General features: G+C 38.1%; 1 protein-coding gene and 1 long non-coding RNA gene across 9 annotated transcripts in view; one reads left to right on the top strand and one right to left on the bottom strand.

Moving 5' to 3' along the window:
• LOC143648176 (uncharacterized) overlaps nt 1–25,402 on the bottom strand; it is a 64,493-nt gene extending 39,091 nt beyond the window's left edge. The window contains exon 1 of the long non-coding RNA XR_013158423.1: nt 25,111–25,402. This is a non-coding gene — a long non-coding RNA (uncharacterized LOC143648176). The remainder of the gene's footprint in view (nt 1–25,110) is intronic.
• The window catches only part of LOC143648126 (uncharacterized), a 60,281-nt gene continuing 59,514 nt past the window's right edge, over nt 25,317–26,083 (top strand). For 4 of the 8 annotated variants that reach the window (XM_077117715.1, XM_077117748.1, XM_077117740.1 and 1 more), the window contains exon 1: nt 25,320–25,399. The gene's annotated coding sequence lies outside the window, so the exon portion shown is untranslated. The other 4 variants (XM_077117713.1, XM_077117707.1, XM_077117724.1 and 1 more) reach the window with 4 other exon arrangements.

Genomic DNA, 26,083 nt, shown 5'->3' with positions numbered 1-26,083 from the left:
GAATATTTTCATTACTCCATAAAAGAAATAAAAAAGAAAGCCCAAATCATCCCCTACCCCTTATTCCCCACCAAACTCTGAAAACTGTTCTATAACTACTTGTTACAATGTACTTCAAAATTTATTGAAGTACATGGAATTTATAAAGTAACATGGAAAAGTTAATTGTGAATTTTATTTGGAAGTGTAAGGGGTCTTGAATAGCAAAAAACTTCTTGGAAAATAATGAAGTGGGAGGACTCACGCGTCCTGACTTTAAAGCATATTATAAATCCACAGTGGTTAAAATAGCATGGTATTGACATAAAGATAGACATTTTGATGAATGGAATCAAATTGACTATTTGGAAATAGATCCTCAGATGTATGGTTAATAGATTTTTTTTAAACATTTTCTTATTATGAAATATAACATATATACAAAAAAGCAATACATTTCCAAATACACTTTAACAAGCAGCTATAGAACGGACAAAGTTTGGTATGTTACAGTTGCAGAAATTTTTTTTTTAATTAATTAACGGAAAAAAAGAAATTAACCCAACATTTAGAAATCATACCATTCTACATATGCAATCAGTAATTCTTAACATCATCACATAGATGCATGATCATCGTTTCTTAGTACATTTGCATCGGTTTAGAAGAACTAGCAACACAACAGAAAAAGATATAGAATGTTAATATAGAGAAAAGAAATAAAAGTAATAATAATAGTAAAAAAAAAACAAAAACAAACAAACAAAAAAACCTATAGCTCAGATGCAGCTTCATTCAGTGTTTTAACATGATTACTTTACAATTAGGTATTATTGTGCTGTCCATTTTTGAATTTTTGTATCTAGTCCTGTTGCACAGTCTGTATCCCTTCAGCTCCAATTACACATTATCTTACCGTGTTTCTAACTCCTGCTGGACTCTGTTACCAATGACATATTCTAAGTTTATTCTCGAATGTCCGTTCACATCAGCGGGACCATACAGTATTTGTCCTTTAGTTTTTGGCTGGACTCACTCAGCATAATGTTCTCTAGGTCCATCCATGTTATTACATGCATCATAAGTTTATCCTGTCTTAAAGCTGCATAATATTCCATCGTATGTATATACCACAATTTGTTTAGCCATTCTTCTGTTGATGGACATTTTGGCTGTTTCCATCTCTTTGCAATTGTAAATAACGCTGCTATAAACATTGGTGTGCAAATGTCCGTTTGTGTCTTTGCCCTTAAGTCCTTTGAGTAGATACCCAGCAATGGTATTGCTGGGTCATATGGCAATTCTATATTCAGCTTTTTGAGGAAATGCCAAACTGCCTTCCACAGTGGTTGCACCATTTGACATTCCCACCAACAGTGGATAAGTGTGCCTCTTTCTCCGCATCCTCTCCAGCACTTGTCATTTTCTGTTTTGTTGATAATGGCCATTCTGGTGGGTGTGAGATGATATCTCATTGTGGTTTTGATTTGCACTTCTCTAATGGCCAGGGACATTGAGCATCTCTTCATGTGCCTTTTGGCCATTTGTATTTCCTCTTCTGGTAGGTGTCTGTTCAAGTCTTTTTCCCATTTTGGAATTGGGTTGGCTGTCTTTTTGTTGTTGAGTTGAACAATCTCTTTATAAATTCTGGATACTAGACCTTTATCTGATATGTCATTTCCAAATATTATCTCCCATTGTGTAGGCTGTCTTTCTACTTTCTTGATGAAGTTCTTTGATGCACAAAAGTGTTTAATTTTGAGGAGCTCCCATTTATTTCCTTCTTCAGTGCTCTTGCTTTAGGTTTAAGGTCCATAAAACTGCCTCCAATTGTAAGTTTCATAAGATATCTCCCAACATTTTCCTCTAACTGTTTTATGGTCTTAGTTCCAGAAATTTTTGTTTTTCCTTCTAGCTCTGTTCCAAGACACTAGAGACCAACAGAAATGTCAATATATTGATTCAGCAGTCATACTCATTTGCTAAATTCTATCCTCTCTGTCATACTCCTCCTTCTTTTTAAATAACACATATACATAAAAGCAATTAATTTCAAACAATTAGTTGTAGAACAGATTTCAGAGTTTGACACAGATCACAATTCCACAATTTTAGGTTTTTATTTCTAGCTGCTCTAAAGTACTGGAGGCTAAAAGAAATATCAGTATAATGATTCGGCACCCATACTCATTTGTTAAGCCCAACCTTCTCTGTACACCACCACCATCACGTTTGATCTTTCTCTTGACTCTTTAGGGGTATTTGGGCTATGCCCATTCTAACTTTTTCATGTTGAAAGGGACTCTCAATAATATGGGACGGGGGACAGAACTAGGAGATCTTCTGGAAGGGCTGACCCTTCTGCATTTCAGGACTCTAGGGACCCATCTGGAGGTTGTAGATATTGGAGAGTTACTCCAGAGAATGGAATCTTTGCTGAATCGTGTATAATGCCCTAGATATTCTTAAGGATTGGCAGGAATGGTTTTGGTTGGGGTTTGTCGAGTTATGATAGGTAGTAATGTCTAACTGAAGCTTGCCTAAGAGTGCCCTCCAGTGCAGCCTTTCAACTACATTTGAACTCTCAGTCACTACTTGTTACATTTCTTTTTCCCCTTTTTGTCGGGATGAAATTGTTGGGCCCATGGTGTCAGGGAGGCATTCATTCTTGGACGTCATGTCCCACGTAGGGGGGAGAGCAATGGTTTCACTTGCACAGTTGAGCTTAAAGAGAAAAAGGCCACATCTGAGCAACAAAAGAGGTTCTCTGGAGGTGACCCTTAGGCATACCTATAGGTAGACTAAGCTCTACCACAAACATAAGCTTCACAAGAGCAAACCTCAAGAACAAGGGCTTGGCCTATTGATTTGGGTGTCCCTAATTCTATGGTCAATAGATTTTTGACAAGGTTCCCAAGCCTACTCAAATGGGACAATGGGGGATGTGGATATCCATAATCAATAGAATGAAAGAGGACCCGTATCTCAGTCCCTATACAAAAATCAAATCATAATGCATCAAAAACCTAAATATAAGAACTAATACCACAAAACTCCTAGAAAAATTATAGGGAAGAATCTTCAAGATTTAGTGATAGGTAGTAGTTTCTTAGATGTGACACCCAAAACACAAGCAACAGAAGAAAAATAGACTTCAAAATCAAACATTCTATGATTCAAAGGACTTTGTCAAAAAAGTGAAAAGGCAGCCAACTCCATGGGAAAAAAATATTTGGAAACCACATATCTGTTAAGGTTTTGATATCCAGAATACATAAAGAACACTAAAAAAACAAACAAGCCAATTGAGAAATGGGAAAAACAGATGATAGACATTTTTCAGAAGAGGAAATACAGATGGCTAAAAAGTACATGAAAATATGGTCAGCCTCATTAGGAACTAGGGAAATGCAAACCAAAGTGATTATGAGGTATTATCTCACACTTACTAGAACGGCTACTTTTAAACAAACAGACAGTTACAAGTGTTGGAGAGGATGTTGAAAAATTGGAACACATTCCCAGTTGGTGGAAATGTAAAATGGTACAGCTGCTGTGGAGGATGGTTTGGCAAGTCCTCTGGAAGCTAAATAAGCTAATCCTACTATTTGAGATATACCCAGAATCTGTAAGCAGAGATGCAAACAGAAATCTGCACACTGATGTTTATAGCAACATTATTCATAATTACCAAATGACAGAAACAACCCAGGTGCCCATTAACAGATGATGGATAAACAAGATATGCTATATGCATACTAAGGAATATACTCAGAAATAAGAAGGAATGAAGTCCTGAAGCATGCTACAAAATGGATGAACATTGAGAACATTATATTAAGTGAAATAAGTCAGATACAAAGGACAAATATTCTATGATCTCAGTGATTTGAATTAATATAATATGTAAACTCACAGGCATAAAATATAGAATATGGGTTACCAGGATACAGAATGGAGAGCAGTTCCTTACTATGTGCAGAATGTTGAAGAAGGTTGAACTTAAATGTTTGGGAATGGACAGAAGAGACAGTAACATTTTATTGTGAGAAGGATTAACACTGCTGAATGCTGCATGAGTGGTGGAGATGGGAAGTTAAGAGTCATGTATGTTACCAGAAGTACAGTTGGAGGACAAAACATGGGAATGCATTACACAGTGAATCTTGTGGCACACAATGCCCCTTATTAACTGCAGAAATACAAAAATTTAATACACTCTAATCAACAGTAACAAATGTACTACACGAAAACTATGGGTCAACAGTGGGGTGGGAGTCTGATAAGGGATATGGGAGGATTTGGGTTTTCTTTTTATTTCTCTTCAGGAGTGATAAAAATGTTCTAAAATGTATCATGGGGTTTTATACACAACTATGTGATGATACTGTGAGCTATCGATGGTATACTTCAGACAGTTTTTATGGTACGTGAATATATCTCAATAAAACCACAATACAAAAAAAATGGCATGGTCCTAGTACAAGGATAGTGATTGAATTGAGAAATCAGAAACAGACCCACACGTAGGGCCAATTGATTTTTGACAACACCTAAATATTTGAATGCCTCTTCAAAAAAATGGTGCTGGGAGAACTGGATAGACACATGCAAAAGAATAAAAGAGGAGTGCAATATACAGAACATTAAAGAAATGAACTCAAAACAGACCAATGACCTTAATATGTGAGCCAGGACTATAAAACTCCTAGAAGAAAAAGTAGGGATGTATCTTCAAAATTTGGGGTTAGGCAATGGTTTCTTAGAATTTATACCCAAAGCACAAGCAACAAAAGAAAACATAGATAAATGGGACCTCCTCAAAATTAAAAGCTTTTGTGCATCAAAGGATTTTGTTATAAAAGTGAAGAGACAACCTACTCAATGGGAGAACATATTTGGAAACCACATATCCAATAAGGGTTTAATATCAAGGACATATAAAGAAATCCTATAACTCAAAAAGAAAAAGATAACCAAATTAAAAAATGATCAAAGGACTTGATAAACATTTCCCCAAAGAGGATTACAAATGGCTAAAATCCACATGAGAAGATGTTCAACATCACTAGCCATCAGGAAGTGCAAATCAAAACCATGAGATATCATTTCACACCTAATAAAATGGCTATGATTATAAAATAAAACAAAAAATTACAAGTGTTGGAGAGGATGTGCAGAAATAGGAACATGCATTAATTCCCAGTGGGATTGTAAAATGGTGCAGTTTCTGTGGAATATTTGCATATTTCCTCAAGAAGTGAATTATAAAGTTACCGTATGACCCAATAATCCTTCTACTACATGTATATCCAGAAAAACTGAAAGCAGACAGTTGAAAAGCCACTTGTGCAGCAGTGATCACACCAGCATTATTGACAATTTTCAAAAGATGGAAACAGGCCAAGTGTCCATCAAATGATGAATGGATACCATTAGAGAAATACAAATCAAAACCACAATGAGATATCATCTCACACCCACCAGAATGGCCACTATCAACAAAACAGAAAATGACAAGTGCTGGAGAGGATGTGGAGAAAGAGGCACACTGATCCACTGTTGGTGGGAATGTCAAATGGTGCAACCGCTGTGGAAGGCAGTTTGGCAATTCCTCAAAAAGCTGAATATAGAATTGCCATATGACCCAGCAATACCACTGCTAGGTATCTACTCAGAGGACTTAAGGGCAAAGACACAAACGGACACTTGCACACCAATGTTTATAGCAGCATTATTTACAATTGCAAAGAGATGGAAACAGCCAAAATGTCCATCAACAGAAGAGTGGCTAAACAAACTGTGGTATATACATACGATGGAGTATTATGCAGCTTTAAGACAGAATAAAGTTACGAAGTATGTAACACCATGGATGGACCTTGAGAACGTTATGCTGAGGAGACTAGCCAAAAACAAAAGAACAAATACTGTATGGTCTCACTGATATGAACTGACATCAGTGAATAAACCTGGAATATTTTGTTGGTAACAGAGACCATCAGAAGACAGAAATAGGGTAAAATATTGGGTAACTGGAGCTGAAGGGATACAGACTGTGCAACAGGACTGAATACAAAAACTCAGAAATGGACAGTACAATACTACCTAACTGTAATACAATTTTGTTAGAACACTGAATGAAGCTGCATGTGAGAATGATAGAGGGAGGAGCGCTGGGGGCATAAATGAAATCAGAAAGATAGATGTTAAAGATTGAGATGGTATAATCTAGGAATGCCTAGAGTATATAGTAATAGAGACTAAATGTACAAATTTTAAAAATGTTTTGCATGAGGAAAAACAAAGGAATGTCATTACTGCAGGGTGCTGAAAATAGGTGGTAATTAATATTTTAAAATGTTATGTGTGAGACTAAAGCAAAAAAATGTTTATTTGGTACAAAATTTATATTTTGACTAGTGCATTTCCTAATATAACTTATGTAGATAGTTTGATTGAACACCATAAATACTTGGAATCTCAGGTAGGACATGAGATTTTGCTGGTTTGCCCAGAGTGATGCCCCGATGAATCCCAGAGTGATTCGATCAGTGAGTGGAAAAGTATTTGCAAAGCCCCCTTTGGGGAATGGTGAGAATGGGAAGAAATTCAACTTCCCCAAGTTGAATTCTTGATATTCTCAAAAGCAGTGTGGACAACCAAAGCTATAGGCTGAGCCCCCAGTCTTGGGGTTTGTTCATACGAAACTTAACCCCACAAAGGATAGGTCAAGTCTACTTAAAATTTAGGCCTAAGAGTCACCCCCAAGAGAGCTTCTTTTGTTGCTCAGATGTGGCTTCTCTCTCCAGCCAACACAACAAGCAATCTCACCACTCTCCCCCCGTCTACATGGGACATGACTCCCAGGGGTGTGGACCTTCCTGGCGGCATGGGACAGAAATCCTTGGATGAGCTGGGACTCGGCATCAAGGGATTGAGAAAAACCCTAGAATGAGCTGAAGCTGAGCATTGAGGGATTGAGAAAACCTTCTCGACCAAGGGGGCGAGGAGTGAAATGAGACAAGGTGTCAGTGGCTGAGGGATTCCGGGCAGAGTCGGGAGGTTGTCCTGGAGGTTGTTCTTACGCATTAAGAATAACAAGATATCATCTTGCTATTCAAGATGTAAGGGAGAGGCTGGAGGGAACTGCCTGAAAATGTGGAGCTGTGTTCCAGTGGCCATGTTTCTTGAAGATGATTGAATAATGGTGTAGCTTTCACAATGTGACTGTGTGATTGTGGGAACTTCGTGTCTGATGCTCCTTTTATCTACCTTGTCAACAGACAAGTAGAATATATGGGATAAAAATAAATAATAGGGGGAACAAATGTTAAAATACATTTAGTTTGAAATGCTAGTGGTCGGTGAAGGTGAGGGGTATGGGGTATGGTAGGTATAATCTTTTTTTTTTTCCTGTTTTCATTTTCTTTTTCTATTGTCTTTTTACTTCTTTTTCTGAATGGATGCAAATGTTCTAAGAAATGATGAATATGCAACTAAGTGATGATATTGTGAATTACTGATTATGTATGTTAATTTTTATTTCATTTGTTAATTTTTTAATTAATAAATTTTAAAATGACAATAAAAATGACGAATGGATAAACAGAATATGTTACATACATTCAATGGAATATTATTCAAGTATAAAAAGGAATGAAGTCCTGATGCATGTAACAACATGGATGGGCCCTGAGAACATTATATTGAGTGAAATAAACCAGGCATGATATTATGGGCAATAAATATTGCATGAGTTGATATGAACTAATTATAATAAGAAATCCTGTAGGGTGAGAGATAGAATCTAGAATAGAGGCTACCAGGAGATAGTTTGGAGTAGAGTATAGGGAGTTCATGTATAATTTATACAGAACTTAGGTTGATTATAAAAGTTTGGAAATGGATGGTGGTAAGGGTTGCACATTATTGTAAGTACAATTAACAGCACTGACCTATGTACATGAATGTGGTTGTATATTAGTTTGTTAATGTTGCCAGAAGGCAATACACCAGAAATGGAACAGCTTTAAAAAGGGAATTTAATAAGTTACAAATTTACAGTTCTAAAAGGCCATAAATATGTCCAAACTAAGTCATCCAGAGGAAGATACCTTGGCAGAAGGCTGAGCTGGGAAGGCACGTGGCTGGCATCTGCTGGTCCTTGTTCCCAGTTCCACTGATTCTAGCTTCTGATGCCAGTGTTTTCATCCCTAAACATCTGTGGGCTTTCACTTATCTTCTCCGGGACACAACTCTCGGTTCTGGTGCTTAGCTTCTCATGGAAATTCACAGTGATGTCTGCTGGGCTCTGCCTGTGTCTAGGCATCTGCTCTATCAACACTCTAAGCATCTCCAAACATATCTATCTCTGTCAGCTCTGAAGCAACTGTTCTCCAAGTGTCTGCATCTGACGTTTCTCTGAAATGTCTCTGGTAAACTAATCAAGACCTGCCTTGAATGGGTGGAGTTATATCTCCATCTAATCAAAATCTCACACCTACAATTGTACATCACATCTTCACATGAAAGTAATCCAATCAAACTTTAAACCCTAAACAATAGGTCTGGTCCCACAAGATTGCATCAGGATTAGACCAGGGCTTTTCTGGGGTACCTCATAGTTTTAACCTGGTACATTCCACCCTCTGGACACCAAAAAAGATATGTTCTTTCCACATACAAAATACATTCACTTCATCACAATACCACAAAAGCCTTAAACCAATTCAGCAACAACGCAAATACCATACAAAGTACAAAACAGTATAAAATGTCACGAAAGTCACGTACAGGTATGGCCTGTTCTAAGGCAAAATTCTTCTGTCTCTGGACCTATGTAATTCAGAAACAGTTATCTGCTGCCAATATACAAAGGAGGGACAATCATAGGATAGATGTTTCCATTGTTATAGGATAAAATAGAAAAGTAAATGGGGTCACCTAATCCAAACACTTCTGAACACCTACAGGCCAACTAAATTAGATTTCAAAGTCTGAGAGTCATTTATCCTCAGGGCTTTAAAAAGCAGTAGTTTCACTCTTTCTAAGGGCCTATCACAGTAACTTTGCTCTCTCCAAATGCTGGGGTGAGGGTTGCAAGACTGGAGCACAATGGGGGAACCACCTTTCTCTTGGTCCACTCCCTCCAAGCTTCAGGTCAGCAACCAGAATGAATCTCTGCAACCTCTGAGGCACACACTCAACTCCTCCAGAATAAAGGATGGCAGCCAGATGCCATTGCTTTTTTTCATCTTTTCTACTGTGTCTTTCATTCCCATAATTTTTGCCATTTGTTTTTCCAAACTTTCAAGTTGTTCTTTATGTTCACCCAATGTCTTCTTTTTATCCTTCAGCTCTTTTGCTATATATATCTTCCCTCAATTCATCGATTTGACTTTTGATGAGATTTTGATTGTCTGTTCGAACATCCTGAATTAGTTGTTTTGACTCCTGTATTTCATATGAAAAGTTAGTTTGTTCCTTTGACTGGGCCATATCTTCAATTTTCCCAGTACGACTCTTGTTAGCGCCCAGGCAATTAATTTCCTTAATTAGTTTATCCTGGAGGTCATTTTCACTTTTACCTAGAGTTTTCTTGTTGGATGGCTTCATTCTCTATCTGTTCTTTGGTATTCAGTTCAACTTATTCTAGACCTCTAAGCATAGGTTCTCTTTAACTGATCAGAATTTGTCAGGTCTGTTTTTCTGTTTCTTGCCCTGACTATATGGAACATTTTTTTTTTTTTGAGGAGGGTCTCCTTAGATATGATCGACTCCAGTCAGATTTTCCTAGACCAGACAGGCCCATATCTCAGTAGTAGAGAGTAGCCAGTATCAAGTTTATCTGAGGATGAGGCCCAGCATGTTGTCAGACTTTCCTATGAAACCTCCAGACTCTGTGCTTTTCTGTCCTGCCCAGCATGTGGTGCTTGGCCCTAGCTTTCTACCCATGTAAACTGATGTGGCACCTTTAATTTCAGCAGTCTCTCCCTGCCAGTGGTGTGGTTGAGACAGAGGCTAAAGTTATAGTCAGGCTTAGGATGCTTCTGTTTTACAGCCCCTGGGGCCTGAAGTCCCTGAAGGAGGGACACTACTTGAGCTGGGCACCACCCCACTTTTCTTGGGGAAGTAGCACCCTTTAGGGAATTAACCCCATTCACCTGCTGAGTTACTTTCTTTCAGACATGATTCAATTCCACCCTTGTCTGGTGCAGTGCTGAAACCTGCGAATGTAGGCAGTTCTATCTAATGATCTAATAAGCTATTAAGAAAAAAAAAAAAAGTTTTTAGAGTCAGCCCCAGCTCCCCAGGTCTGCCAATTAAAAGCTGGAGTTAACAAACACCAGTACATAGGATGGCTGGCCACAATCAAGTGTGACCAGCACATCATTATATGATAAAAGAAATGTATGGGGAGAAAAGTATCTGTAAGATAGTCAGAACAAACTTGTTTTCCCCTAAATGCTATGGTATTCTCATTTCTCAACATTGCAAACTAAACTGTAACCTCCCATTCCCAGGCTCAGGGACTTATGAGGAAGAGGTGGCAGAAAGATTTTAAGATTGGTGGGATGGGGGGGATTGTAACATATAATGTTTTGAATTTCCCCCAACCCTTCCAACACTGTCAGCAATTATGTACATTCATAGCATGTACTCTCTCAATTCCATGAAAATATAAAAAATTCATGCCTCTATCTCCCCTTTAGGATAAAAGGGACTGAACTTCTTTTTTTGTGGGGGGGAGGGGTGGTTGAAGCAGGATAAAATAGGACAACTGTAAGTCCCTGGTTTCCTATCTAGCTCCAAAGGAACTTATACAGAGCTGAAAACTTCCTAGGACAAAAATTTCACTCAATTCCCCAAACTTCCCCAAACCACCGAAACCTCCCCAAACTGTAAAAGTTTGTAAAATTCTGGGCCCAAAGCAAATTCTTAGTTAATACTAGGAAGCACAGGGTCATAAGATTGTTAACCATTTGCCCAAATTTTAGGCATGTGACAAAAACCAAGTGCTATATATATCCTCCACTAGCTATCTCCTTCTAAAACAAAGAAAATGCCTGCCTGGCTCCCAAAGACCACCACGGGAACCCGCACAATGAAGATACCTAGTAGTCAAAGGTTACTACAGAAACTTGCTACCTATAAAACTTTCCTATAAAACAAGCTAGCCTACTCCACTTAGCACATGTCCCTCTCTTAGATATGTCTGTTTAGCCTATTGTGTACTTTCTCCTTTTAATAAACCTCTCTCTTAATAAACTTTTCTACTTAGTCCTAAAAAAAAAGAATCTGGAGCTGGTATGTGGCTCTATGTGTCCCTATGCTCTATATATGCCCCCATTCCTTGGGGTCTAGCCCTTGTCCAGTATTTGGTGCTGTCCAACTCAAAAAGCCTGTTTTTTTTTTTTTCCCCATCAACTCAACCCCTTTCTGCCAGGGCAAAAACTCCTGGTTCCTTTAGCGCTTACTCCAGGTTTATCTGTGCTAAGGGCCTATTTTCAGCAGTCTGAATTTGTTAATTAATTCTGCAATTGCAGCTTGGTTAAGGTAATCCCTTGCTATTAGCAAAGTTTGTTTTCTTTTCCTTCAGAGAACCAGCCTGCTGTGCCTGTGGGTCAGGGGTACCGGCCTCTGCAGCTTGGGAGACTTACAGTTCTGCATGGGATCTCAGTCATTCCACCTGTTTCAGATGGGTGTATGATGTGTCCAGTCACTGATGTTCCCCCAACAGTTGCTCCATACAGTTCCTGGCTGCTATTTACTAGCTGCTCTGGAGGACAAACTAAATTCCACACCTCACTATCTAAATGCTTACATTAAAAAAAAAAAAAAAAAATTCTTACCTCTCCAGGCAGATGTCAGGGGAAGGACCCACCTTGACCCTTCCTTAGTGCTGGAGCTGGCAGGAGTCCTGAACTGACTAGGCTACAGTTGTGCACAGTTACTTCCAGGGGAGGACACCAACCTTTCAGGGATAGCTGGGCTGACACAGTCTCCACTGCAGTGTGGTGCACTGGCCAGGGCATCTAGGACGCCCAGACTGAGGCTCCATGGAGCCCAACATGGAACCTGTGCATCCTGCCCCTCCCAGGGTCCCTTGGGCCCTCATTCCCTTGTCATGGCCCCAGTTGGGCTGAAAACTCTGTATCACAGGACCTAAGGAGTGGGGCAGCAAGGGTGGGTGTGCTCCGGAATTGCATTAGGATATGAAAAACCAAAGCAAATTTAATCTAAATAAATAAAAGAAAGGAAATAATACAGATAACTGTGGAAATCACTGAAATAAAAGTAGAAAAAGAATAAAAATGAGGTTCTTTGAAAAAATGAGTAAGATTAATAAATCTCTAGCTAGACACATTAAGAGAGGCAACACAATGAAGGTACTGATGATGAAAGAAGGGAACATAACAAGACCTGAGGTCCTTAAAAGGAAATTAAAGGAATATTATGAACAACTTCAGGCAATTAAATGAAACCATTTTAACAAAGTGGAAAATTTCCTTAAAATACACAAATTACCAAAGCTAACAGATTAAACGAACAATCTGAATTGCCCTGAAAAGAAATTATATTTGTAATTTTAAAAATTTTCAGGCCCAAACACTTCTGTGCTGAAAATTATGAAACATTTAGGGGAAAAATAATTAACAATCTTCCCCAAAGAGGAATAAAAGAGGAGGGAATACTTCAGAACAAATTTATGCAATAGTTTAACTCTAATCAAAACCAGGCAATGAAATTGATGAGCATGGAAGTTTTGGGGCTTATTAAATTTTTTATATCTTGATTATAGCAGGTAGCAGTGGTTTCATGAATGGTGGTATTTGTTAAACTCAGATCATACACCAAAAAAGGGTGAATTTTACTGTACATAAACTAAAGCTTAATTAAAATTGTGATATTTATACCAAATGGAAAATTATGCAGCCATGAAAAGGAATGAAATTCTGATAATTGTGAAAACATGGATGAACCTTGAGGCTATCACGTTGAATGAAATAAGCCAGACACAGAATAAGAATCTAGAATATGGATTAACAGGAGCAGAGGGGATAGGGAATAGGGAGGTCTGCTGGTTTGAAGTTGTTATGTACCACAGGAAAGCCATTTCTTTTTTCCTGATCCAGTCTTCTAGGGACAGCCATGTTTCTTTTAATTCTAATTCAATATTGTGGGGTAGAAATTTTGATTGGTTTCTACGATGTGACACACCCAGCTATAGGTGTGACCTTTTGACTGAAGTGCTTCCATGGAGAAATGACAAATCCAACTGTGGATGTGACCTTTTGATTAGATGGAGGCGTGCCTCCCATTCAAAACAGGTCTGGTTTAGGTTACTAGAGTCCATTAACAGAGGAAACATTTTGGAGAAACCTCAGATGCAGACATTTGAGGACAGTTGCTTCAGAACTGACAGAGACACCTAGAAATGGATGTTTAGAGATGTAGAGCCCAGCAGATTTTGCCATGTGAAAGGAAAACTAAGTTTATAGAGTCTGTTTGGCCCAACGATGTGGCCATTACATGACTTCAGTAATAAATTGTTATAGAGTTTATTATGCCTAACTGAGGTGGCCATTACATGATTTTGGTAATAAATTTGTAGTTTGTTATACTCAACTGAGGTTACCATAATGTGACCCTGAAAATAAACTGTTGTGGAGTTTGCTATACTTAACTAAGGTGGCCATTATATGTGACCTTGGTAATAAATTGTTGAAATGTACACTCTAGCTGGGAGGACTGGATAGATTCCCTGAAAGAGAAGCATTTTGATAAAAAGAGTTATCTAGGTTCCAGGAAACTCCTACTGGTCCCTAGCCAGTTCCCAGAGGACCACCTGGGCCCGGTCATGTAAGCTAATCAGAATCTGGCCACTATTGTGTAAAGATATCATATTAAACTGAAAGCAAGAAGTTAGATGAGAGAATCTCATGACAGAGAGTCTTATCTGGGAAGAAGATGCTCTGCTGTGGATTTTTCACCAGTAAGACCCCAAATGCTATCTCCAAGATTCCCCAGAACTCCTCTTCAGGTGTTGGTGCTGTCCCATTTGGTGATGTAACTATGTCTCATTTCTCATAGTCTTTTAATCACTTTCCTAATAAATTCTGTCTGTATATCACTGAAGTCTATGTTGTCTGCAAATCTGAACCTACAAATTAAGTGGCCACAAATATCACATTGTCTTTCCTGCAACACCATGTGCCTTCTCATGAGATGCTAAGCAAGCCAGAATCCAGAGTCGTGTTCTGGAGGAATTAAGTAAAGGCCCAAGATGCTTAGAGAGGAAACCATTGGTATCAGGACCTGGAAGAAACAGAACTAGGAACAAGGACCTGCTGCCACCAGCCATACGCTTTCCCAAGTGGCAGACATTGGCCTTTCTTGAGTCAAGGTATCTTTCCCTAGATGGCTTAGTTTGGACATTTCCATGGCCTTAGAACTGTAAACTTGTAATAAATTTCTTTTTAAAAGCCATTCCATTTCTGGTATATTGCATTCCAGAAGCATTAGCCAATCAATACAGGAGGTAAGGCTGAAAAAAAAACTAAGTAAAATTTCTGAGCTTGAAAGACAAGAGATCTGTGGCAAGAACCACACCTTGCCTCAAAAAGTGAGCACCAAGGACAAAGAATCTCGGAGACATGGATGCACAAACCTCTATCAGTGATGGAAAAGGCTTAGGCTGATGGCAACTTCCCCACCCCTACATCAGTGTTCTAATCCCTGACCCTTCTTGAGTGCTTTCATTAAACAGAAGAAGGACAAGTGCTGAATGGAAATGTCATGGTTAGTGTCCAAGAGAATAAAGCAAGACTCTCAACACCATCTGGTAGTGCTGAACCTTTGAAAAAGTGGGAAGAACCTGAGTGAAACTGACAACATGATCCTGTTTCAGATTAGCCACAAAGAACTACAGAGGTGGTGACCATATGTTCTGCTTTGTGCCTGCTGCTCAAACATCCACATATCATACTCTTTTACTCTCAAAAGTGTCCCAGATTGTCTGACAAATCCAATTATGAGGCTTCTGGCTGAAGTCAAAATGGAGTAGTCCCATTACTCACTAGTTTTCCCTCTTACAACAAAAACTTCAGACATCATATAAGTAACATAGGAAAGGATTTGAACTGTGGAAAGAAAAAGGTGAGTTGGCTAAGGACCTCATGACTTGAAGGAATATCTGTAGTGGTGAATTCACAATGCCTCCTCTATATCCCAAGCAGAGTGCTAGAGAAGCCCACAACCAAGAACAGGTGCAGATTAAAAGGCCTGCCCCTCTTGTTAAATGACCAAGAAAAGGCACAACAAAAATGTTTTTGATATTACACACATGTTCAAACAACAAAGGAGAAGCTGCCCAAATTGTCGGCAGGGCTGAAAAGGAGCTGAATGTCTACCCTACCGGCAGCAACACAGCCAGAGTAAGGCAGCAAGAGTTAGTGCTCTGCTTTTGAAGGGGTGGTGTCAGCAGGTCCCATCAGGCAGCTGAACTTCCACCCTCACACAGCAAGTGTGGTGGAATGACTCAAAACAAGTCAATGCTGGTCAGCCCTTTGCATCCCCTCCCTCTACCTGCTTACTCCCTAGTATCATTAAGATCAAACAAGGAACTGGACTTGCAGCTACCATGTGGGGGTGGGGCAAGGTGAGGTGAGGTGGGACCAGCCAGGCTCTATTCTGTGCTGGCGTGATATCAGGTAAGCCCAGCAGGGAGCTGAACATCTTCCTCCAATTGGACCTGTATACTACACATCAACAGGGAGACAGCAGGCAAAGAGAATAGAATCTATGATAATATAACATACACCCAGTGTCCTGTGTACAATGAAAAATTACTTGTTATACCAAGAACTCAGAAAATGTTGACATGAATGAGAGAAGACAATCAATAGATGACAACACTGAGATGGCACAGTGGTTGGAATTATCAATAAGGATTTTAAGTTGTACGACTGCCCTAACTGCAAACAAAATGCAGGTCAGCTTCCAGTCTCTAAACTGTTTTGTCAAGCCTGCCATCAAAATTAACTCCAAATACGTTCATTTTAAATAGACATTTATCTCAAAATAACTCAAACCTGTGCATACTCTTCTAAATTTCAACATTTCTTGGAGCAAATAATATATACTATTTTGGTATTTCAGCAATCAAAATCTGAAGAGTGCTTCAACTGACCCCATTTAACTAACTGAAAGCATTTCAGACTTTCAGATATTTAGACTGCTGTTTCAAGTCATCTTCTGGTTTGGGTTTATACCCTAAATAAGCACATCATCTACATCATCCTTTATTTGCAGGCTGGGATTTATTGGCATGAACAATTCACACCAAAATGCATCCTCATTACGTGAATAGATCAAATCTTTGGTTTACTATAGGAAAAATGGATGGTGTGTGAGATGGCCTGATCAAATTTTAGGGCCAACAACACAAAGCAGAGAAAGCAGTTACTAAATAAGTCACATGTGCAACCTAATGCAAAAGTTACACAACAATGCACAGGGCAGATTTGGATTTTGTTATCCATAAGGCAATAACTGTTCAATACATGTTCTGGCCTGAATGCCCATTTCTTATTTCTTAAAAAATATGTCATTTAGGTAATAGCCTGTGGATCACGGTATAACATCTTTCCCTGAACATAAATCTTGAAGACACTACCTGTTCAGAGGCTTGTTATCAGAGGCACTCCTGAGACTAACTGAGAAACAAAGCCTGGGAGAATCCATTGTGAACAGAGTTGCCTTACAAGAATTATTACAGGAAATCCTTTAACATGAAAGGAAATGATATCAGACAGTAACCTAAATTCACTGGAAGAAATGAAAAGTAAAAATATGGTAACAAGGTGGGTAAATATGAAAGATGGCAAAAACAATTTTTTTCTACTTTTTTAAAAGATGTAAGATTTCAGGATTAGCCTGAAGCAGGCTGTGATAAATTAAAATTAATACCGTAATCCCAGAGCAACCATTTAGAAAGTAAAACTCATGTAGGTAAAAAATCAAGAGGGACTGAAATGGTAAACCAAAATAAAATATTTGTTTAATACAAAAGAAGACAGAAAGGAGGGACACAGGAACACACACACACACACACACAGATACATACATGAGCATGAGACAGAGGGGGGAAAAATAGCAAATGGAAACCTGAACTGCACATATCTATTATAGCTACATTAAATACGAGTGGCCTCCCACTCCAATCAAAAGGCTGACACTGTAAGAATAGATAAATAAGTTAGTTCTAACTACATGTTGTATGTAAGAGTCCCTAAATTTAATAACATAAATACTTAGAAAGCAAAAGCATAGAAAAAGATATGCCATGCAGACAGTAACTATATTATGCCTGGGGTAAAGTGCAGGCAATATCAGATAAAGTTGACTTTAAGGCAAGAAATATTACTAGAGAAAAAGAAGGAAAAAAACATGGTAAAATGGGTAATTCATCAGGAAGCTCTAACAATTACAAATGTATGCACCTAACAATGGAGCCCCTAAATCATGAAGTAAAAACTGACAGAACTGAAAAGAGAAATAATTCAACAACTGTAGGGGTTTTAATATTTCACTCTCAAAATGGTAACAGTTCTGTGAAAATGGCGGAATAGGATAGGTCAAGTTCATCCCTGCTCCAAGGAACAGCTAGAGAAGGGATGCGAGGGCAACTGAGATGGCGATTCCAGGGTGTAACTGACCTGGGAGGCTCTTCTTCACCACATAAGGAAGCCCTGGTTGCAAAAGCTGAGGAGAGAAGCAGAGAATCTGAGAATGTACGGTTGATGCAAACAACCTAATGCGAAAGCCCACAGTCCTCAGGAGTGCACATATGGGGAGACAGGGACTAGGAAGTAAGCCAAGCTGCATACTTTTAAAGCGCTACCTTCACTGGTGAAGCCCCATGACCAGCTACCCACCTAACACTCCATGTACCTGAACCTTGTCACCTGCCTCCCCCCATGCTCTAAGCATCCCTGCCCCGCAAAGCCCCGGCATTTGTACCCACCCCACATCCCCATCTGAAGCATGTGCACATGCTTGCTGCAGCCCAACCTACCTCTCCTGTGGAAGTGCAGTTTCGCCTTGCCCCTCCCGAGCCCTACCTCACCCCCCTGCCCCCTGCAGGTGGTCAGCAGCACATAAATACTGCGGATGTTTACCTTCATACCCAACTACACCTATCCCCAGCCCATACAGTTGTGTAATCTTCCCAGACCTCACCTACTCTGCACATGTGTATATCACTTTACGGTTCTACCAGATTTGTGCAAACACATAGCCCACAGTCACACCCCCTAGCTCTGGACAAGTGGTGACCTGCACAGCCGGGCCACACTTGCCCCCACCCCACACTAGCAAGACTGACAAAGAAAAAGAGAGGATGCAAAAAAAAACAAAATCAGAAATGAGAAGAGGTGCATTACCACAGACTCTGAAGAAATAAAAGAAATCATAAGAGGATACTATGAAGAACCATATGACAACAAACTAGACAACTTAGATGAAATGGACAAATTCCCAGGAACATACAAAGACGATACACTGACTCAGGAAGAAATAGAAGACCCCAACAAACCAATCACAAGTAAAAAGATTCCATCAGTTATCAAAAATCTTCCTACAAAGAAAAGCCCAGGGCCAGATGGCTTCACAGGGGAACTTTATCAAACATTCCAAAAAGAACTAACACCAATCCTGCTCAAATTTTTCCAAACAAAATGAGGAAAAAGGAACACTACTTAACTCATTTTATGAAGCTAATATCATTTTAATACCCAATCCAAGAAAGGATGCTATAAAAAGAAAAACAATCTCCCTAAAGAACACAAATTGCAAAATTTTCAACAAAATACTAGCAAATCAAACCCCAAAATACATTAAAAGAATTATACACCTTGACCAAGTAGGCTTTATACCAGGAATGCAAGGATGGTTCAACACAAGAAAATCAATTAATGTAACATAGCATATTAAACAAATCAAAAGGGAAAAATCACATGATCATTTTGATTGATGCTGAAAAAGCATTTGACAAAATCCAACACCTGTTTTTGATCAAAACACTTCAAAAGATAGTAATTGAAGGTAACTTCCTCAATATGTTAAAGAGCACATATGAAAAGCCGATAGTCAGCATCGTACTCAATGGAGAGAGATTGAAAGCTTTTCCCCTTAAGATCAAGAAGGAGACAAGGATATTCGCTGTCACCACTATTATTCAACATTGTACTAGAATTTCTAGCTACAGCAATCAGGCAGGACAAAGAAATAAAAGGCATCCAAATTGGAAAAGAGTAAGTAAAACTTTCATCATTTGCAGATGACATGATACTATACTTGGAAAATCCTGAGAAATCTACAAAGTTATTTGAGCTAATAAACTAATTCAACAAGGTGGTAGGATATAAAATTAAGGTGCAAAAAATCAGTAATGTTTCTATTACATAAGAATGACCTGAGGAGTTCGTTAAGGAAAAAATTTCACTCAAAATAGCAACTAAAAAAATCAAGTACTTAGAAATGAACTTCACTAGGGACATAAAGGACTTGTACATAGAAAACTACATAACATATCTAAAAGAAATCAAAGAAGATCTAAACAGGTGGAAAGACATTCCCTGTTTATGGAGAGGAAGGTTAATTATAGTTAAGATGTCATTCTACCCATATTGATAATACAGATTTAACACAGTACCAATCAAAATTCTAATAACCTAGTTTGAAGACTTAGAAAAGCTAGTTGCCAAATTCATCTGGAAGGGAAAGAGACACAAATAGCTAAAACCATCCTAAAAAAGAAGAATGAAATGGGAGGATTAACACTTCCTGACTTTAAAACTTATGAACTGAGAGGGCAGAAATAAGACCACCAGAAACATATTCTCACCATAATAGAAAATCCAAACCACCACTTAACTCTTGCAATTATTTATCCCCTGGTTTGCCATGTGATAATCTCCATGTTCATTGATTTCGAACATTATACCCAATGTAGATTAGATCATTTAGTGATTTTTTTTTAGAAGTTGAAAACAGAATCACCATATTAAGTTACTATGACTAATTTCACATATCTGATTTACCTAAGAACAAAGAATTATATGATAATTTCAGAGTTTTAGATAGCTACTATATATGCTTAAGATCTTCCTTAGGCTAATAATAATTGACTCAAAATAAAACAAGAGGTTTTAATATAGCAAGAAAATGCTTCTATGTCAAATCTGAAGTCTCTCTAGGTACACAGACTCCCTAAGTGTATAAACTACTGGGGTCCAAATATACTACAAACTTGTCAAAAATAAGATATATAATGAAAAGATAAATACTTGAACCCAAATGAAATATTATCAAATGTTTCTGAACATCTGAGAACACAAGATGTGATATGATTCAGTTTTTAAACTAGTAACTATAAATAAACTGTACAAATATGTCTTTATACTTCAATATGCATAATTATGCCATATTCTATAACTGGGGACATCATTTATTTGGATACAACAAAATAAATGAAATATACATAAACATTCTCAATTCATACTTAAGACACACCCAGGCAAGAGTCTTGTCATAGCACTGTGCCTGACACACTACACATGCTCAACTGAACTGAAAGGAAATTTCCTATAAAACGTACCTTCATTTTATTCAAATGGAACATTCAATGGCTTCCATGTATACAGCTACTTAAAGCCACGAACCTTCTCCTGGGTTAACAGTAGTGCTACCCCATACAGGCATACAGACTGAGTAAACTGTCACATTTCCCATTTCAAAACAGAGTTCATTAATTTTAAAACTGTACTTATTAATCCAAAAGCACAGAAGTCAGGTAATGATTTTTCTGGTTTTGGTTGAAAACATGGTATCACCATATGTTCTTAACTTCTGTGACTACATGTACTTGAGTCACACAATCAAAAGAGTGTGGTGAGATTGGGAAGGGGAAAGATGATAATCCTAGGGCAAAGTGGCTACATTTCTACTGTAGCCAGAAGTGAGACTCTTAAACAGAATAAAATAGTCATTTTATATAAAACTTTCTTAATAGATACTCTCTCTCAAAAACAAAAAACTTTCAAAATGATGCTTACTTTCTTAATACTTATTAAAATCTTGAGATAAGGTCATATCTTAGAAAACAATACACACTCAATTTTGGATTTATCATCTATACTAAAGCACATGCAGTTTTAATATTCTACCAAACTTTCAGGGAATAGTGCTAACCTTACACAAAATCTACAGCAGAACAGGAAAAGTAGGAATACTCTCTAATTAAATCTACATGGCAACAATAAACCTGATATGATAATGAGCCAAGTGGAAGCAAGGATAGTTCCTGGCCCACACATGAACAGAGATGCAAAATTCCTAACAAAATAATATCAAATTGCATCCAGCAATTTATAGAAATTTGAGTTAACCCAGAAAAACAAGTTCTTACTGTTAAAAAATCAATTAATTAATGTGACTCCCACAGTAACAGACTGAAGAAAAACAAGATCATCTATACAGATGTAGAAAAGCATTTGACAAAAAGATATCACTTATTAAGTTCTTTTTAAATGGTCAAAGCATGTGAGGACATGTAAAAAGATATAAAATCCTTTTTTATACATAAAAAAGGATATAAAGGACATGTAAAAAGGATATAAAATCCTTGAAATATCTGTCAAATTTGGAAAAACTCAAGCACCAAATAAACATAGAATAATGCATGATAGTCAAAATAAACAAAAGACATGAGTCCATACAGATTAGATAGATAGGCAGAGAGATGAACAAATACAACATTTGATTAAGAACAGGTTATTTGCATAGTGTAAACGTATTTCCCTATAAAATAATAATCAATTACACAAATACAAAAGAGTAACTCCACTACGGAGAACCATACCAGATATCACTTCAAATGAGGTAACCGAAGTTATAATTAGTAAAGGAATAGAAACCGTACTCCACCCAATAGGAGGCAATGAAAAGCTTTAGATTCACTTTCATGATATTGCTGCTGAAGGTGTGTAACTTGAATTTGATCATGTGGAAATGTCACAAACACAAGCTGAAGAACATTCTACAAAATAAATGTCCTGTGATTGTCAAAAATGTCAAGGTTTTGAAAGTTAAGGAAAGACAGAAGAAACGCTTTCATACTGAAGGAGACAAAAGAATGATGACAAGCAACAAAATCTGATGTTGAACTGGTTCTTTTTGCTAGAAAGGGCATTTTTGAGCTAATGAGTGAAATTTAAAGGTTTAAGGACTAGTTAGCACTGTATCGATATTAATATCCTTTTTCTTATATTAACAGTACATTTTATTTTCAGTTTAAATATAATTCACCTTATACAAATTTCTTTAACAAATCTTTGACAAATTTTCCATTTTGTAGTTTTTTAAAAATTTTATTCACAAATCTTCACACACATACAGTCCATACATGATGTACAATCAATGGCTCACAGTATAATTACTTAGCTATATATTCATCACCATGATCATTTTTAGAACATCTGCATCACTTCAGAAAAAGAATTAAAAGAAAAACCTCATATATCCCATACCCCTTACCTGATGCTGTCACTGATCATTAGTATTTTAATCTATCTACTTTATTTTACCCTTTATCCCCCTATTATTTATTTTTTAACCCATATTTTTTACTAATCTGTCCATATCCTGGATAAAAGGAGCATCAGACACAAGGTTTACACAATTGCACCATCACATTGTAAAAACTATGTAGTTATACAGTTCTCTTCAAGAATCAAGGCTACTGGAACACAGTTCAATAGTATCAGGTGCTTCCCTCCAGCCACTCCAATGCACCATAAACTATAAAAGGATATAAAGGATATCTATATTATGCATAAGAATAATCTCCAGGATAACTTCTCAACTTTGTTTGAAATCTCCCAGCCACTGAAACTTTATTTTGTCTCATTTCTCTCTTTGCCCTTTTGGTCAAGAAGGCTTTCTCAATCCCATGATGCCAGGTCCTGGCTCATCTCAAGAGTTCTGTCCCACATTGCCAGGGAGATTTACATTCCTAGGAGTCATGTCCAGTGTAGGGGGCAGGGCAGAGAGTTCACCCAGAGCTGGCTTACAGAGAGAGGGCACATTTGAACAAGAAAAGAGGTTCTCTGGGGGGTGACTCAGGTATAATTTTAAATAGGCTTACTCTATTCTTACAGGAATAATTTTCAGAAGGACAAACCCCAAGATCGAAGGCTCAGCATATGGATTTGGTTGTCCCCACTGCTTGCAAGAATATAACAAATTCTACGAATGGTGCATATGGATTAAATTGCTATAAATTTAAGATATTTTTTCAAAAGAAAAAAACGTCTTTACAAACTAGAAATAAAAGGGAATCTTCCTTAACAAAGACAAGCAAAAAAAAATCATTTATAGCAACACTAGAAAGATTCTCTTTAAAAACACAATGCTCATTATCACTATTTATGAAGAATCATTTCTACATGTCCTAGCCAAGACATTAAGTTAAGCAGATTACCACTAGGCAGAGACTAGATTAACTAAAAATTCCAAATAATCTAAAGATAAATTTTTAGAATGAGAGCTTACCAAGATTGTTGAAAATTAGCCAAGTATACAAACAGATGGAGTTTCACAAAATTTAGTATTTAATACTAGTAACTTCTCTTCAGCAAAACATACTATAAAGAAAGTGAAAAGCAAGTCAGAAACTGGGATAAAATATTTATATTAACTGACAAAGCATCAGTATGTAAAGTATTGAAGAATTATGATTCATTTTTTAAAAGACAACACAGGAGAAAAATAGGAAGATTAGAAAAAAAGCACGTTACTAAAAAGAAAACACGAAGGGCCTATAAACATACCAAAATCTGCTCAGAATTACTGAGAATCAGAGAAATGCAAATTCAGGTCACCAGATACCGTTTTACACCTACCAGATTGATAAAATGAAAAGACGATGTAAAAGAGCATGAAGCATTATACACTGCTGCTTCAAGTGGTTCTATTATTTTGGAAAAACAATTTGGTATTAAATTATGATACTAAACAATAAAGAATTCATTAATCAGTTATTTTATTACTAGAGAAATACCTTAATATACAAATCCAAAATATATGTGTAAGGATCACATCTGTCCCTTCTGCGTCCTCTTCCTTTGTTACTTCCCCTTTAGTCAAGTGTCTGCGGATGCTGGTATTTTTGATCCCATGACAAGTGAGATGCTCCTAGAGCCAGGAGCTGCTGGGCTCTGAGGCCAGGATCTGGCAGGGCCATTCTGCTGGGGAATCCTTACCTATCAGTCTTTTCTTTAGAGCTGGGAGCTGCTGCAGAGAGGAGACCAACTCTCCACAGAGCCTTAGAAATAGATCAGCTGGGCTTCTGAGCTCCTCTCCTGGAGCTCACTTCCCAGTCACTGTTGGAGCTCAGGAGGTCATGCTTGCCAGCGGCATGAGTAGAGAAAGAGTTCTAGGGTCTCTTCTTTTTCCAGCTGCATGGAAAAAGCACGATGCCTCAGGCACTGACTTCCATGTCCCAATCTTCTTCGGCAGTGACCACTCTCCATTTAGCTCCAGCACCACAAAATTCTCACCCTTCTACCCGCCTAGGTTTTGGCTTATATCAAAACCCTTTCCTATCATATTAGAGGAGTTTCAGGAGGAAGAGATAAATCTGCCATATTTAACAAGAGCTTTTCTATATTAAATTCTAAATTTTGTCAGGGATGAAAAGAGACTTGCCCGACTGAGCAAGCCATTCTTCTTGAGGTTTATTGAGCCAACAGTCTCGGGTGTCTGACCTTACAGAGTTGGTTTCTCCCGGGTCGGAAAACTGAATTCCAAGCTCGGGAATGAATCCACCATATGGCAACTGCCCAGGGCAGCTTTTCCAAAATCCTGGATGACCACGCTGAGCCTTTTAACAGTTCAAGTACTAAGGCCAAATCAGTTAGATTCAAATTCTACCTGCTTGTTTCATTGAATCTATGATACCATCAGTTTTATGCTGCACTCTATTGTTTTCCTGAGTCACTAGGAAAGAGAAAACGCTGTCACACCCTGACTTTTTAGACATATGAAAATGCAAAGAATATATACCTCAAAGTAGATGAAATATGGCAGTTCTTTCCTCACTTTTCTCATCCCGATAGTGTAGGGAAATGGATTTCTGCGCCTTCAGCCGGGGAAGAGGAAGGGTGCTACTCTACCGGCCTTACTGGTGAGGGTGAGTGGGCGACACAGGAAGTGCATTCCTCCTTTCCACTTGCTAGCCAAAGACCTATTATCGCGAGAGTTAAGTTGGCCAGGGCGCTTCCGTCAGGGCCCAGATCGCGTGAGACCTCAGAGGCATCAGTAACCTGAAAAGCGCAGGGAGGCTGCGGAGGAGGTAAGATGGCGTCGGCGGTCGTGTGTCTCGTGTCCTGATTCTGCGGTTCCCTTGGGCTGCCTGTACTTGAAAGGAGGAGGTCACGGGCTCGGTCTAGGGCACGGAGGGTCCCGTAGAGCCGCGGTAGTAGTCAGCCGGTTCTTCATACCAGGGGAGGGAGGGCGGAGCGGGAGTGCGCTGGCAGTACCCGCTCCTGTATAGCAGGTAAAAGTTTTTAATTATGTCATTTTATTTTCCACCAAGGAAAACCAACTTATAGAGATGTTGCTGTTCTAATAATAATATGTTAAGATTCCAAAAAGGTAGTATGCGTTAAGATAACTGTGAGCAGTTTCTTACATATTCTATTTGATTGAACATACTTGTATAGGCATCGTGGATTGCTGGATCAGTTCTTCCTTATGGTTATTATCAGTTTGCATACGTTTTTCTAATTTGATAATAACTTCGCAAAGGAGAGTTAACCTTTCTTTTGACAGCATGGTAGGGTTTATCAGGGCATAATAAATCTTAAGAAACCTTCATGTACATCAGACAAAATTCCGTATACTTGAAATGTACTAACTCATTGTTTCTCACAAAATATTGCGTAGAAGGTAGTCATAATTATTCACATCGATAGATGAGAAATCTTAGGCAAAGAAAGGATAAGAAACATGACAACCTCTGACAATGAATAAAAGT

The sequence above is a fragment of the Tamandua tetradactyla genome, chromosome 1 (genome assembly GCF_023851605.1).
Source record: "Tamandua tetradactyla isolate mTamTet1 chromosome 1, mTamTet1.pri, whole genome shotgun sequence".
In the NCBI taxonomy this organism is placed as follows: Eukaryota; Metazoa; Chordata; class Mammalia; order Pilosa; family Myrmecophagidae; genus Tamandua; species Tamandua tetradactyla.
This window is presented reverse-complemented; position numbering and strand designations above follow the sequence as displayed.